A 17,107-nucleotide genomic window follows, 5' to 3' on the forward strand; every position below is an offset into this window, starting at 1 on the left:
GGAACAGCCCGCTAAATGTGCCGTTCAGCAGACTTTAAGAGCCCGCTGAATGCGCCAATTGAATTTGACCCTTTCCTTAGTAAGGCGCTATGCATCATGTTTTTCCTGTAGCTCTAGCCTGTGACCTCTTACCCGAAAGATATTTGCAAGTAATTAAGAAACTTACTGTGCAGAGTTTTCATCTCATCCAATAATTTTTTTTTCATAAGTGCACACACTTTAATGTCTTTGGGGACTAGTGGGGAAGTGGTGGAAAGATTCCCGATCTGATTATCAGCCTGTTAAACCACGTTACGAAGACTCCTTCCACATATTGGGGGCAGCACGGTAGCATTGTGGATAGCACAATTGCTTCACAGCTCCAGGGTCCCGGGTTCGATTCCGGCTTGGGTCACTGTCTGTGCGGAGTCTGCACATCCTCCCCGTGTGTGCGTGGGTTTCCTCCGGGTGCTCTGGTTTCCTCCCACAGTCTAAAGATCTTTAGCACAGGGCTAAATTGCTGGCTTTGAAAGCAGACCAAGGCAGGCCAGCAGCATGGTTCAATTCCCAGACCAGCCTCCCAGAACAGGCGCCGGAATGTGGCGACTAGGAGCTTTTCACAGTAACTTCATTTGAAGCCTACTGGTGACAATAAGCGATTTTCATTTTTTTCATTTTCATTCGAGGTGGAGAACGCTTTGAACGGGAGAAAATGTCGAGCAACAAATGTCAACTGCAATTTAATATACCTGTTTTAGGGTTACTTACAAAAAGTCCACCTTAATATAAACCCGGAGCTTCGGGTCCAACAATCAGGAAACTGTCACTGGGTCACACGAGCTCCCATCCAAAATTCTCACACAAAGATACAAAAGTTTGGTTAACCAAACTGTAGAAAGTGAAAATTAGGTTTATTATCTTGCTAAGTGAAAAATTGCAGCTTTGTTTATTTTAATACGGACTTTTTTGTAAGTAAGCCTAAAAACAGGTATATTAAATTGCGGTGACATTTGTTGTTCGACATTTTCTCCCGTTCAAAGCGTTCTCCACCTCGAATGTCAGGCAGCATTCCTTGGAGTCTTGTAGTGCCACTTTTAATGACGATCACCAGGGGATGTGTGAGAATGAAACAGATTGACTCCGCCAGCAATTCTTCCTCTCTCTCGCTTGGGAAAAGTGCCTTCTCCAGTCCAGCTGGCTGGGATCAGGAATTCACAAAATGTTACCTTATCAGAAATCAGAGGAGCAAGCCTCCATTTTATTATTTGGCGAACACCGCAGACAGGTCCAGCCTCACAGTGCACGGCTAGACCACATGTTATTCAGCAACTGTGAACCTTGCATTATGAGTTCCTTTACGGAATTTTTTATTACAGATCTACAATGCCAATTTTTTGAAAAGAAATCCATGTTGGCAACCATTTGGTTGCAAAAGCTCAACAAAGTGCGGCAGATGATTTCCCAGACAAAATATTTCTGCGTATTGCCACATTTTCTTGCAGCACCCACTTGACTCAGGCTATTTCTTGGAGCCTTCATAATGGATGAGTCATCTCTCTTTTTGCCCGTGATGTTTTATCTTTAAGTTTTAAAGAGCAATCTTGTCCGTTAAGTTCCCTCAAATTATTATTCTGAAAATCCTAAAACTTGACAGATAGTCAAAATGACAGACAATGCTGACCCTGAAAGAGTGAGTTAAATTGGTGTTGTATCACTGTCTGCCTTTGAACACACTGCTGTATGGTATATATGCATCACTTTTGTTCTAACTGAAGATGCAATATGTAGGGTGGGGGGGCGATTTCAGCCCATGATCGCTGTCAGAGAGAATGCAGCTGCGGGCGGAAAGTTGAGAGGGAATCGGGAAGTGCAATTCTCTCCGGAGAGATTGCGTTTCCCAATTTTCCCAGCTTCCTGCCAGCGACGTCGCGACGTTCATGCCTGCAAAGGGAGTGGCCCCCATTTAAATGAATTACAATAAATGTCAATGTTATTAACGGGCCTCCCCACCACATGGTTCTCCCCCCCACCACATGGTTCTCCTCCCCCCCCCACCACATGGTTCTCCCCCCCCACCACATGGTTCTCCCCCCCCCCCACCACATGGTTCTCCCCCCCCCCAACCACATGGTTCTCCCCCCCCCCCAACCACATAGTTCTCCCCCCCCCAACCACATGGTTCTCCCCCCCCAACCACATGGTTCTCCCCCCCCAACCACATGGTTCTCCCCCCTCCCCCACCACATGGTTCTCCCCCGCCCCACCACATGGTTCTCTCCCCCCAGCCCCACGGTTCTCCCCCCCCCCTGCCCCACCACATGGTTCTCCCCCCCGCCCCACCACATGGTTCTCGCCCCCCCCCCCCACATGGTTCTCTCACCCCCCCCCCAACGTGATTTCAGCAAGGTTTACAACAACTTTTTGAAAACGTGATTCAGGAAAAGGGTAAGTAGCGCCCAAGGGAGGGGAGTGTGGGGGATGGGGGGGGGGGGGGGGTGGAGGGACATGCCCAGGCAGTGCCTAGCACTGTCCCATGGCACTGCCTCATGCAGTGCCAACCTGTGCCATTGGTTAGTGCCAGGCAGGCCCTCGTGGGAGCCTCATGGCTGGGAGCGTTTTCCATTTTTGTGCGGGTGGGGAGAGCAGGCAATGAGGGAGGGATGGCGAAACGGCGCCGATACATCCGGAATGGTGGTGGAACCCCCAATGAATGTCCTTGTGAGGGAGCTATTGTCCGGAGTGAGGGGGGCGGATTAACACTTCTGTTCTGATTGGGGCACCTCTTAAAAATGGCGCCTCGATTTCTGTGAAGCCTGGTGCCGGCTCTATCAGACCCCACCCCACCAGAGTGATGGCTACACCCACTCATTTTTTTTCTTTAAAGAGGCTCAAGATCTGGGGAGAAAACTGGGGCGAAATTCTCCCCCAACGGCGCGATGTCCGCCGACTGGCGCCCAAAACGGCGCCAATCAGACGGGCATCGCGCCGCCCCAAAGGTGCGGAATGCTCCGCATCTTTGGGGGCCGAACCCCGATATTGAGGGGCTAGGCCGGCGCCGGAGGGATTTCCGCCCTGCAGCTGGCGGAAACGGCGTTTGTTGCCCCGCCAGCTGGCGCGGAAATGACATCCCCGGGCGGCGCATGCGCGTGAGCATCAGCGGCCGCTGACAGTTTCCCGCGCATGTGCAGTGGGGAGAGTCTCTTCCGCCTCCGCCATGGTGGAGACCGTTGCGGAGGTGGAAGGGAAAGAGTGCCCCCACGGCACAGGCCCGCCCGCGGATCGGTGGGCCCCGATCGCGGGCCAGGCCACCGTGGGGGCACCCCCCCGGGGTCAGATCGCCCCGCGCCCCCCTCCAGGACCCCCGTAGCCTGCCCACGCCGCCTTGTCCTGCCGGTAAATACCTACTTTAATATACGCCGGCGGGACAGGCAATTTCTCGGCGGGACTTCGGCCCATCCAGGCCAGAGAATTGAGCGGGGGGGGCCCGCCAACCGGCGCAGCCCGATTCCCGCCCCCGCCCAATCTCCGGTACCGGAGACTTCGGCAACCGGCGGGGGCGGGATTCACGGCGGCCAACGGCCATTCTCCGACCCGCTGGGGGGTCGGAGAATGACGCCCCTGGTCTGAGCAACTGGAGAGCTACACGCCGGTTTTCAGTCCGAGCCTGACACTTAAAAAAAAAAAAAATCTTTATTGTCACAAGTTGGATACATTAACACTGCAGTGCAGTTACTGTGAAAGTCCCTAGTCGCCACATTCCGGCGCTTGTTCGGGTACACAGGGAGAATTCAGAATGTCCAAATTACTGAACAAGCACGTCTTTCGGGACTTGTGGGAGGGGTCAATTACTAGGGGGCATAGGTTGAAGGTGAGAGGGGCAAGGTTTAGAGTAGATGTACGAGGCAAGTTTTTTAACACAGAGGGTAGTGGGTGCCTGGAACTCGCTACCGGAGGAGGTGGTGGAAGCAGGGACAATAGTGACATTTAAGGGGCATCTTAACAAATACATGAATAGGATGGGAATAGAGGGATACAGACCCAGGGAGTGTAGAAGATTGTAGTTTAGTCGGGCAGCATGGTCGGCACGGGCTTGGAGGGCCGAAGGGCCTGTTCCTGTGCTGTACATTTCTTTGTTCTTTGTTCTTTGAAACCGGAGCACCCGGAGGAAACCCACACAGACACGGGGAGAACGTGCAGACTCCGCACAGACAGTGACCCAAGCCGGGAATTGAACCTGGGACCCTGGCGCTGTGAAGCAACATTGCTGACCACTGTGCTATCATATTGTAAGATTCCACCCGGGATGCGCTGACACATTGATTAATCTGCCTGTTGTAAAGTTTGATGATTACCAGACAGAAATATTTCTACTTATGGTGTAATGAAGCTGGAACGTTTAGCTTTCAGACTTTGAAGCTGTGGAAGAAATGAACTTTCATTATAACCTAGGTTAAAAAAACATATTGGCCAGTGGAGGAAGCTGGGTAAAAGTAGATGGACTGAATTTTCTCTCAAACCCTTTTCTTTTTTTTTAAATATAAATTTAGAATACCCAATTATTTTTTTTCCAATTAAGGGGCAATTTAGCATGGCCAATCCACCTAACCTGCACATCTTTGGCTTGTGGGGGTGAAACCCACGCAGACATGGGGAGAATGTGCAAACTCCACACGGACAGTGACCCAGGGCCAGGATTCAAACCCAGGTCTTCAGCGCCGCAGTCCCAGTGCTAACCACTGTGCCACGGTGCTGCCCTCTCTCTCAAACCCTTGTACCAACTGGACCCGCAAAAGGTTAACAATTGAATTGCATTGCGCATAATCAAGATGTGTACTCAAGTGACCGTATCGGCTTCTGCCAAAACAGCTCTCGAGCCAAATGCTGGCAGGAGTGTGAAAGCGGCCTGGGCTATTTCATCAGAAGATCACTCCCTCGTTAAGAAGAAACATCACTTTCACTTCACTCCTCAGCTGAGCAGCATGGTAAAAGGTGAAAATTAGGAGTTTTCTGAGTTGGGATTCATCGGAGCAATTTGCTGGCAGTGTTCAGTGAAGCCATTATAGAGTGGAGCTCCACAGGAGAAAAAGCATTTGTTTGCACGGACCTTTAAAAAGGAGTGTTTTGCTTTTGTTATTCTCCTGCCACTTGATTAATTGTTGTGATCTTTCTCCGCAGCGTCATGTTCATGTGATGAGGAAACTGACCTTACTTAGGCCTCCTGGGCTGTCACACTGTTCTGCTTCTGCGAGTAACAGTGAATCCATGAAGCAACCATTTTCTTTAATATTTTGTTAGCAGCAAGACGCCATGAAAACCCAAAAGGCTTGAATTAAAGAGTAAAAGTGGCTCTGCCCGCAACATGGATAAAGAAAACCTGAGGGCAAATATCACAAGTAATTGAGTAGCACAAAGAAATAACCACACGAGTTATATCCTTCAAATGGAAGTTAGAGCAGGGACAAACTAGCTACAGTTGTGTGTGTATAGATGGTAATTGTGACCACAGTATGGCAACTCTAGTTTCTTTGTTTTAAAAATAAGCTAATTATGCTACTATTTTCATTAACGCAGCTTTGTCAACTCTGAGGCAGAATCCTGACACTTCTGATAAATCATGTGAGTGGGTTTGTACAACCGATTAATAGAAATTACTTTAATTAGCCAAAGAAATGAATGTAGTGTATTTCTCCAGAGATTGCAGGTAATGTTCTCAAAACCAGGTTCCGCATTTCAAGTTAACCCCACGGTATAAGGATACCAATAATCTTTACAATTAATAAGATGATGCCACATCATGCTGCTCTTTACTACTAAATTCACAGTATCAACATATGCCAAATTCTGATTGGCAGGCTCCTGCTACTGTGTTCATAATGAATCCAATGGGTTTGTAAATATGAAATATTTCCAAATTTTATTTTGATTGATAATATAATATAATATTGTCTCAAGTAGGCTTACTTAACACCGCAATGAAGTTACTGTGAAAAGCGCCTGTTCGGGTACACAGAGGGAGAATTCAGAATGTCCAATTCATCTAACAAGCATGTCTGTCGGGACTTGTGGGAGGAAACCGGAGCACCCGGAGGAAACCCACGCAGACACAGGGAGAACGTGCAGACCCCGCACAGACAGTGACCCAGGGAATCAAAACTGGGACCCTGTCGCTGTGAAGCAACAGTGCCCACCACTGTGCTACCATGCTTGGCGGATAAATTTGTCTCTTTGCCTCGATTCTTGTTGTGAAATACTGCAGCTGTTGTATGAAACCTACGAGTCAGGAGCTGGGCCAGTCCATTCGGAACACTTCAGCCGGCTCCACCATTCAGTCAGGTAATGGCTGATCTAATTGTGGCCTCGACTCCACGTTCTGCCTCCCCCCAATAACCTTTGACTGCCTGATTTGTCGAGAACCTGTCTATCTCAAATATTTGTGGGCTGGTTTAGCTCAGTAGGCTAGACAACTGGTTTGTGATGCAGAACAAGGCCAGCAGCGTGGGTTCAATACCCGTACCGGCTGAGAATTCTGAATTCTCCCTCCATGTGCCCGAACAGGTGCCGGAATGTGGCGACTCGGGACTTTTCACAGTAACTTCATTGCGGTGTTAATGTAAGCCTACTTGTGACAATAAAGATTATTTATTTACTTTATTTATCGACTCGCCTTCCCCACTCTCTGGGGAAGAGAGAGTTCCAAAGATTCACCACTCTCTGAGAGAAAACATTTCTCCTCATCTCCTTCTTATTTTTAAACGGTGTCCCCTGGTTCCAGTCTCTTCCCCAAGGGGATAACACCCTCTCAGCACCCACCCTGTCAAATCCCCTCAGCATTGGGGCAATAAGGTAGCACAGTGGTTAGCACAGTTGCTTCACAGCTCCAGGGTCCCAGGTTCGATTCCCCGCTGGGTCACTGTCTATGCGGAGTCTCCACGTTCTCCCCGTGTCTGCGTGGGTTTCCTCCAGGTGTCCCGTTTTTCTCTAAAAGTCCAACGACGTGCAGTGGATTAGCCATGATAAATGCCCTTCGTGTCCAAAAAGATGTGGTGGGGTTACGGGGAGAGGGTGGAGGCGTGGGATTAAGTAGGACGCTCTTTCAAGAGCCGGTGCAGACTCGATGGGCCGAATGGCCTCCTTCTGCACTGTAAATTCTATGATCTTCCTTGTTTCAAAAAGATCACCTCTCAATTTGGGGCAGCACAGTAGCATTGTGGATAGCACAATTGCTTCACAGCTCCAGGGTCCCAGGTTCGATTCCGGCTTGGGTCACTGTCTGTGTGGAGTCTGCACATCCTCCCAGTGTGTGCGTGGGTTTCCTCCGGGTGCTCCGGTTTCCTCCCACAGTCCAAAGATGTGCAGGTTAGGTGGATTGGCCATGATAAATTGCCCGTAGTGTCCAAAATTGCCCATAGTGTTGGGTGGGGTTGCTGGGTTATGGGGATAGGGTGGAGGTGTGGACCTTAGGTAGGTTGCTCTTTCCAAGAGCCGGTGCAGACTCGATGGGCCGAATGGCCTCCTTCTGCACTGTAAATTCTATGAAATCTATAAATCAATGTTCTAAACTACAACGGATACAGATCCAGCCTTCCCAACCGTCCCTCATAAGATAACCGTCACCACCCCCCACCCACCCGCCCATCACAGGTATCAACCGAGTGAACCTCCTCTGACCTGCTTCAATGCATTTACATCCTTTGTTAAGTAAAAAAGCGACCAAAATCGTACACAGCACCCGAGATTGTCATTGGCCATCATAGATACTTTGTGTCCCGCACAAATCAATATGCACGTGTGCATCAAGCTGCTTTTCTATTGCGATCTGAAAACCCTTACAAAGGGATCAAGGGTTCCGTAATAGTACAACTGAGGTTTTCCAGTGAAAGGCAAGTCATTTAAAAACAAAATAGATTCTTTTCCTGCAGATTTGCTGATAGAATTTTCATGCAAAATAAGAACCTCTCTATATGTACAAAGCACAAGACATCCCGGATACCAGCATCAGAGCTTCAGGAACTTGACGGTTATTGACCCATTTACTGCATTAATCTAAAACTTGATTGCATATCATATGTGATTAATTAGAATAGGCAGACGTATAAATCAGGATATTTACCAAATACCCATGTTGTAAATTTATAAACCACTATCTCAGTGGAGATGAACTAGGATTTCTATCACAGCTCATTTCCCTCTGGAACTCCAGCAAACTGCTGCTTCCGAGAAGCGGAATGAATCACTGTGTTTGTGAAAATAAATTGTTTAAAGGCTTACTTCACTAAACAGTTCTGCTCAATAAGAGACCTCTTCAAGGTCTGAATGGGCTGTTCATTTATAACTCATAATTGAACAGGAAGAGTTTTATAAAAGATTGCGCTGGTGACTGTAATATTCATGAACCAAGAACCGTCAATAGTAAATGGCATAGTTAGAATATATAGGACAATATTGGCTCTCCCATTTTCACCTGTATACGTCCTGAATAGATTCTAAACACATTGTGACCAGACTAGGGTCACAGCTCCAGGGTCCCAGGTTCGATTCTCGGCTTGGGTCGCTGTCTGTGTGGAGTCTGCACGTTCTCCCCCGTGTGTGCGTGGGTTTCCTTCGGGTGCTCCGGTTTCCTCCCACAGTTCAGAGATGTGCAGTTTAGGAGGATTGGCCATGATAAATTGCCCTTAGTGTCCAAAAAGGTTAGGGGGTTAATGGGTTACGGGGATAAAGGGGATAGGGCGGAGGCATGGGGCTTAAGTAGGGTGCTCTTTCCAAGGGCCGGTGCAGACTCGATGGGCTGAATGGCCTCCTTCTGCACTGTAAATTCTATGATTCTATGACTAATGGCACTTTTTCTCACGCTTTCCCAAGTACAGAAAAAGGACATATGCCATTTGTCGGTCTGTTCCACAATGTACTTACTGGGGTGGCTCGGTGGCACAGTAGCTAGCACTGCTGCCTCACAGCTCCAGGGACCCGGTTCGATTCTGTACTCGGGTGACTGTCTGTGTGCAGTTTGCACTTTCTCCCCATGTCTGCGTGGGTTTCCTCCGGGTGCTCCGGTTTCCTCCCACAGTCCAAAGATGTGCAGGTTAGGTGGATTGGCCACGCTAAAATTGCCCCTTAGTGTCCAAAAAGGTTAGGTGGGGTTACCGGGTTACGGGGATAGGGTGGAGGTGTGGGCTTAAGTAGGGTGCTGTTTCCAAGGGCTGATGCAGACTCGATGGGCCGAATGGCCTCCTGCACTGTAGGAATTATATGATTCTATGACATTACAGTACTTTTGTAAACAGTGAAGAAAGTGAATAAAATCTCAATTCTTTAGTGTTTGCCGATTTCCATGAAATGAGCAGAGTTCCTGGAGGAGAACGAGACTTGGTGATGAAAAGCTTTCAGACCATCATTCAAAATACACAGGAGGCAGCAGGCAAATTCACCCCCTCCTTCTGGAAAGCCCCAAAAATGCCCAGGAAAATTCAATCACGGGGGCGACCAGTCAGAGACAAGTCACCCCCAGAAGAAGATGAGACAGAATCCGTGAAGCTGACCGTCACCAAACACAGGAAGAGAAACAGTCTGTGATTGGGCGAGGAGTGGGGAAGTGAGTGGCAGTGCTCAGCCTGAGGCCTGGACACTGGAGCAGCAGCGGTGAGGGAGGCTGCAGGAGTAGGGCGAGGCAGTGAGGGAGCGACTGGAGGGCAGGGGAGGTGGCCAGGGAGCTGCTGCTGTGGGGTGAAGTGCAAGGGAGTGACGGCGGGGGGAGAAGCGGCAAGGAAGCAGCTACAGGGGCGGGAGTGGAGACAAGGGAGAGTCTGCAGGTGGGAGAGATGATGAGGCAGTAGCTGCTTTGGTGGCAGAGGAGGTAAAGGCGAAGTTTAATCAGGACACGGGGAGACTACCGAGTAAAGCCAGGAACAAAGTTTTATTTTCAAAATAAAACTTTCCGGTGGACCCTGCTTGTTTTGAGCCTTACTGGCCGACCTTATATACACTGGGTAATTGAGATACCCTGCCCCTTGCAGGGGTAGCTCGTACTCCGCAAGGTGAATGGGGGGGGGGGGGGGGGACCAGCATTCCCATCCCATAGGTCCCATGCAGGACATTACAGGGAGAAAGGCTGTGGGTGGGGGGGGGGGGGGGGGGGGGGATGTGTTAAGTGAATTGGTTCAACGTTGACTGCAACTGGATTCAGTGAAACTAGAAACAGGCTTCCGACACAGGAGATGGTCCAATACTGTTTTATTGAACTTCCTGATTGCTGTACATAGTCTGCTGTGAGTTGACACTGTGAGTTGATCAATCTAACTGTTAACCTCCTACTGGCTTGACCAGACTAACTCTTTACCTCATGGAGATGGTTCTCACTGGCTTGGGCACTCTAACTATCTCAGTAGCTGTGTCCTGTGAGAGAGAGAGTCTTAATGCCCTGTGGGCTTTATAGTGGTGGTGTCCTGTCTGGTGATTGGTTGTTCTGTGTCGTGTGTGTTCATTGGTTATCCTGTGTGTCAATCACTGCCTGTCTGCATCTCATTATATACAGGAGTGGATATTATGACAGGGGACAGGCTGAAAATGGTGGGGGAGTGGTGTGTGGAAATGGAAAGGTTGAAATGTGGCAAGAGGCTGCGAAGGTGGCTGGCTGGCTGGCGGGTGGGGTGGGGGGGGGGGGGCGGTGTAGGGGGCAGGGAGAGAGAGAGAAAACAATTTTAGACCTGTCAACAAAGAAATATTCAGCTAACTGGGAGCCTGGAAAACTGGATGGCACTGAGGTAGTGAAGACCTTGAAAATGAATGTGAAACACAAGCTGAAGGCTGCACAAGCTCGGGAGCTAGCGATGCTGCATGGGGAAATGCTGAGGATGATGTTGTAATGTACACTGTGTTAATTGGAAAATGTAATCCTCAACCGTTTTTATTTCATAAGGAAGGTTTCCACTTGTGTGTTCCCACACTTCAAGGCATTCCTCATACTGTGGTGCAGTGACTGTGTTGAAATCAACATTTTGCACATCCTAAGATCCCAAACAGCAATGAACACTACCTTCTGTGGTGTTCTTTAAGACCTCAGGAGATCCCAAAGTCCTTCATTAGTCAGTGAAATATTGCAAATGTGGCCCCTGTTACAATGAAGGAAATATGATGTGGTACGTGACTATTTAATTTTGCATAGTCTAGGACTAGGGAGCGTAATCTGAAACCCGGAAGCAGAAATGAGGAAACACTTGTACACACAAAGGGTGTGGGGTCTGGTACACTCTTTTCCAAACAGCAATTGATGCTAGCTCAATGATTTTGTAAAGGTTATTTCTGAAATTGAGATCGGAGGTGCAGTAAGAAGAGTAGTAATTGCCTGATTAAAGTCTTCCAGTTTTGTGAATATGTGATGAAAATACATTAACTGCGACCTCACCAGTCTGCGGAGGGTGTGTTTAGCTTGCGAGTGTTGTGTGTGTGGAAGTGTATGCCAGTTATTTTGAAAAGAAAAACTTTTGCTGCTAACTTATGCCTGTTGTTTTCTAGTGCCAATTTAAATCCTCTGGTGCCTAGGAAAGATGCTTTCCTTGTGTTCTGTGGCTTTCGGCTTAATGGAGGAGTGATGATTATTATGTGTATTGATGAATTCTTATAATTCTGCTTCAGTGCGAGTCCAAATACTTCGTATGTTAACATAAATGGTTGACAGTAATGGCCGAATAAAGGAGTTAGTGAGAATGAAAATGGAGCTCCCGAACATCAGAAAGTAGCCTTTGAGAAAATCTCATGAAGAGCTCTTGGGGGAGAAAAATATTTTGACCCCTGTTTGGGATCCAGAAGCCCAAAGACATCTGTTGAAAATGGTGTCTGCTAACACTCCTGTGTAGCACCTTGGAACTTTTTTATCACATTGTGTAAATAGAGGTTGTTTCTCTTCCCAGGAATGCTAATAAGCCGGGTTTTGTAAGTTATTTCCTTTTGTAGCTGCAGCTAGAGATCTAGCTGCCGATCCCCCTTCACAGTTACAAATTCTGTTCCATATTTTTGGCCTACTCTAAGTGTGTTCCTCCTTGGCCTTTGTCTTTGTACATTGTTGTTTTTGGACTCCTGCCTGATACTGTCACAGCTGGTTGCATATTTCTTCTGTCCTCTCATGTAAAAAAAATGGAAAATAAGAACTTGGTATAGCCCCACAAAAGAAAAGCCATTATTTCTTCTGTTGGCCCATTGTTCGAAGGAGTTGTCCCTATTTTCCTTTACAAGTAACGGTTCCAAAGAGTGTCAGAGCATCGAGCGACTTACATAAGTAATATTCAGTGGAGCTTTTGTGCCGCCACCCTCCAAAAAATGCCATCACCACCTCCTTCTTAAAAAAACACATCTCACGTTTGCAATCTCAGTGTCTTACTCAACTCTCAGTTGAGTTTGAAAAGCAATGTTTTATCCGTTAGCAAGTGTCTGCTTCTACAGTCGCAATATTGCCAGCCTCTTGCCTGATCTCACCCTCATCAATACTAAACCTGGTTTCCTCCAATGGCGCCTTGAGCCCCAGTCCACATCAAATGCAAGTGTTGTAAAACTTTGCCACCAGCAACCTTTCAGGTATTCAGTTCCATTTTCCCTTCAAATTGGCTCCTTACTTCCCCAAAGTACCAGATTCCTCGTCTTTGTTTAGCACTGGGCTAAATGGCTGGCTTTTAAAGCACACCAAGGCAGGCCAGCAGCACGGTTCAATTCCCGTACCAGCCTCCCCGAACAGGTGCCAGAATGTGGTGACTAGAGGCTTTTCACAGTGACTTCATTTGAAGCCTACTTGTGACAATAAGTGATTTTCATTTCTTTGTTATAAATCCCTTTATTGCCCCACCCTCCATCCTCATTTCTGCAAACCCCTGCTTCCCTGTCCATGCCCCAGTACTTAGTCCCAGTTCTCCTTTGCATCACCCTCTATCTGTTCCATCACTTTCTGCAAAACCCTCCCTTAAGTGCTTTGCATTTCTACTTCTTTAACTACCTTTGAAAACCTCATCAAAATCTGTATTTTGAACCATGCGTTTTTGTTATCACCTATCCCAAGTGTTATTACTTTGCATTCATTCATCTTCTGTGATGGCTACAGAGTGAGTGGTTATTATGTTAACAACCCTAGATAAATGTAAGTTGTACAGAATGAGCTTGGGTACTTCAGTTCATCAAATGCCAAAAATCAAGACTCAAAGCATTTCTTTGGGGGGGGGGGGGTCAAAGGATTAAAATTAAGCACTGGTACACAGTGTTTCTAGTGACAAGTATAATTTCATTTACATTGCTTCTTTGATAATGATATTGGCGCGGCAGCAAATTGCCTGTTACAGATGTGCTGTCACTGCCAAACAACCAGCGCTGAACATCCTGAAATTTGTAATCGTAAAAGGGCAAAACACTAATCTCCTTCTCTGCTGTTGTAACTTGGATGGAAAGTTTAAATGGCAGCAATGGATGAATGAGGCACTTACTAAAACTGAGACATGTTACCATAGGTCTAACGCAGCTAACTGATGAGAAAACCACATTAATTATAGCAACTATTAGCACTGCTGTTCAGCATAAAGGTTAATGCTTCAAGTATGAGGGCTGTAAATTTTTTTTAAATAATCGAAGATTTATGCGTCTCATTGTGCAGAGAGACAGTAATTGAATCTTTAGGCAAATTGGTGAATACACTGCGTTGCTATCAAGGTCAGGCATTAGTCCCGCTGTATTACAATGTTTGCTTTTATTTCAAATTAATTTCAGGCTGTTGTTCTATTCACCCCTCACCCTCCACCCTCTTCCACGCCCATGTATTTTCATCTGAGCTTTCCTGTATATTTTTCTGTTGCAAATTTAAAAGTACAGCAGGAAAAAAGAATGAAAATAATTGAACTGTTCCCTTAAAAATGTCATTGTGGCTTCATGGGTACAAAAAACACCTGTTGATGAAAGTTTAAAGTTTTTTTAAAAAACCTGTAACCCCTTTCCCTTTTATTGCTTCCACTTTTTCTCTGTTATATTTCTCCTCCTCTTTCTTTCTTTCTTTTCATTCTTTTACTCCGATTCATTGTTCCAATTTCTCTTTATTTTTCTCCCTTGGGTGTCTCTCCCTCTTTTTATTTTTAAAGCCTCATTCCCCTGCTCCGGTATCCCTGTCTCGACTCGTGAATGGCAGCTAGGCAGTGCGTAAGTGTGTAAATGTGATGTCCTTTCTCCCTGCTCTTTGCAAAACATACCACTAATACAAAAAGAAACATGAATTTGTTTTCAATGATTTGCGTAAGTGGATGGGATTCATTTCTGATGATCAACAATGTATGAAGATAAGAATGTTAATCTAGGGACAAATACTGGTAATCGCCAGTGACTGGCATTTTAAATTAGGCCATTTGTAAACACTGTCAAAATGATGGGTTTCAGGCTTTCCTCCCCCATATCTATATTTGGTAGCAGCACCTAGTGAAAACAAGTTCTTGTATGGATTGGTGTGCTGGGAATGTTTACATGGAAGAGTGCACATTTGAAACTTGAACTGGAATTAGGGGCTTGCATAGAACTAATTTTAACAGGGATGAATTCCATATGTTTCCGGTTATCCCTGTGGGTGACAGTATCGACAATTGCAAGCTTTCTTTTACTTATGTTCTCCTTGGGTCTCTCCAGGTCCCCGTCTTCAGGCTAACAGGGTGAGCAGGTTAATCCATCCCTATCTCTATCATGATTCTCTTAAGCTACATTCAAGGATATGACAGAGTGTGGCCTAATGTGTCTGCTTCTCTGATTATTCCCATCCAACCATATGGGGAAAGTGGCTAGCCTTTAATTGGAAAAGCTTTCCTTCCTCCACTTTATCACATAGTATGTTGGTGCTAGAGCCAGTGGAGGGAGTTTTCATTTCAAGATGAAGATTTCATCCTTTCTCTTAAAAGTTGGTTTGTTACCATAATTTTGTCATTTGGTCATCATTTTGACATGATGTTCTATATTTACTCTGTCAAGTGCTTGCATTTTTTTAAAAAACACCCTTCGTCAGTAGGTTTATCAAAACCAGATCTGGGTCAAAATTGAACATTATGAGTTTGCAGTTATTTCTATAACTGCTCAGCCTGCTACATTTATCAGATTATAAACCCTTTTAACCTGTTTCCACATTTTATTTACTTTGTCCCTCTGTCTATTTTTCAGTTCAAGTGGAACTCAGTCTTGTGAGATACAAACAAGAAAAGTCGCCACCATACTATTCATCCTGTGCATGTTGTCGACAACTTGCTGAGTCCAGTAAAGCAGCAGGAGAACAGTAGCACAAATTGAGTGTGTCCCTGTCCCTACAGCCCGCCACTATTAATTGTGTATCCCTTTCACATTTTGTATTGTGCCACTCCTGTGATGTTAGAATGTTAATTTCAAATCTGGCTAAGGAGCCAATAGATTCCATAGTCGCTCTTATCACCAGTCAAGTACAGACAGTCAGGAACAGGTCTGTTCTTCATAGCTGTTTTCACCACAGCCTCATTAAGAACAAAAACACGTGGGAGTGGAGATGGATTTTACAGCAAATGTTTTCCGCTGCTGGTAATTTTTTTGGAAACTATTCTGATTTAGCAGGAGTCGGTTACAGAGTAGGTTACAATGGTCAACTAAACAGTTTCCTTAGCAACTTGCAAGACATGGTTGCAATTCCTGTCTTGTACTTTAATGACAGCACTTAAATAATTACACTTAACATGCACCGTAAAAGGAGGGTTTGGATGAAATGGGAAGCGCAATACTAGCTAGGCATGCTGGAGATGACTAAATCGGATCCCTTTGTAACCATGGTGAAAACAACATGAATGCCATCTTCGATGATTTAATGTGAACAACTTTGTCTCAAATCATTTTAAACCCGACAAGACCTTTTTGAATTGAGTTAAATGGAAACTGAATTGTGAGCATCAAAATTTACATCTTTATTGTATTCCCTTTAAAGTCTCTAAAGCACTGTGGCATTCTCCATTGTCGATTCATTTTGATGCATTGTGTGGTGACATAGATACTTTGACCTACAGTTGTCTTCACTTCCTTTCCTATTTGACTGCTGCCAATGTTTTGCATACATTCACCGTGGGCCTTTTTCTGTTTGTTGCTTTTTTTGAACATCCCAGTGCACAAACACAATCATTTTCACATCATTCCTCTAATTTAGCCTCATAATTTGCAACCTCCTTGCATTGATCCAAACGGGATAATAATCACTTATTGTCACAAGTAGGCTTCAATTAAGTTACTGTGAAAAGATGGATTTGGTTATGGAATTGGTGTTGTGTGTTCATCGTGACTTTTTTGCAGGAGCACATATCCTTCAGTTGAAAAGCAGTTTCCCGTTGAACAATTGACACAGATGCATTTTTTGGGTTGTTGGCGGACAGGCCCTTGTCTTACGGTCATTACGACACAATGGGTGATGGCACTAACTTATTATCATGTGTACACCACCCACTACTGCCCATGTACATACACTCAAGGATAGCAATTCAAATAAAATCCCAGTGGCCCTGCTTTCTTGCAGTCAGCAAGTCTTTAAAATGTTCACAAAAATTGGTTTGAATGTACGCGATGGTCTTGTTGACAACCTGATAGAAAATGAAAGTGGTCATGCTTCATTAAAGTTAGAGACAAGTAACATTGTTTCTCCTCCTCACCCACCCACTGCAATGGAGAAGAAAATGTTGCTTTGTACTCTTATGAATTTCCTTGTTAAGGATGCTGCCCCTATAGCATGCAGCAGTTACATATTTAGATAAAAGACTACTGACCCAGTGCGATGTGCATCAGAACAATCTGTACAAAAGCCTCTCATAGTATCATAGACCCATTCAAACACAACTGCCCTATCGTTAATTATTTTGCTGTGGAGAAAGAGCAGTGCTGAATCATATTATAGAAGCTGATTTATTATCATCTACCTAAGGCCGTTTGATTTAATTGACTCCTTAGTGTTCGTGCAATTAAGTTGGCAGCATTTTTAAAGGTCAAATCAGATAATTTTAGCTTTTCTTTTAAACGTTTGACTTGTTGGAAAACAAAAAAGTGTTTTTTGCTTTTACATAACAACACATTAGGGTATCAATCTTGGACAGCCTGACAGTGCAGGGAGACAAAGAAACGTCAAAAG

At 45.7% G+C, this 17,107-nt stretch overlaps 2 protein-coding genes across 3 annotated transcripts in view; one reads left to right on the plus strand and one right to left on the minus strand.

Annotated features, from left to right (window-relative positions):
• The window catches only part of immp2l (inner mitochondrial membrane peptidase subunit 2), a 674,197-nt gene that overhangs the window by 350,306 nt on the left and 306,784 nt on the right, over nucleotides 1–17,107 (plus strand). The window lies entirely within an intron of this gene.
• LOC140396554 (leucine-rich repeat neuronal protein 3-like) overlaps nucleotides 1–17,107 on the minus strand; it is a 71,668-nt gene that overhangs the window by 53,305 nt on the left and 1,256 nt on the right. The gene's annotated exons all lie outside the window — the stretch shown is intronic.

The sequence above is a fragment of the Scyliorhinus torazame genome, chromosome 19, assembly GCF_047496885.1.
Source record: "Scyliorhinus torazame isolate Kashiwa2021f chromosome 19, sScyTor2.1, whole genome shotgun sequence".
Classification (NCBI taxonomy): domain Eukaryota; kingdom Metazoa; phylum Chordata; class Chondrichthyes; order Carcharhiniformes; family Scyliorhinidae; genus Scyliorhinus; species Scyliorhinus torazame.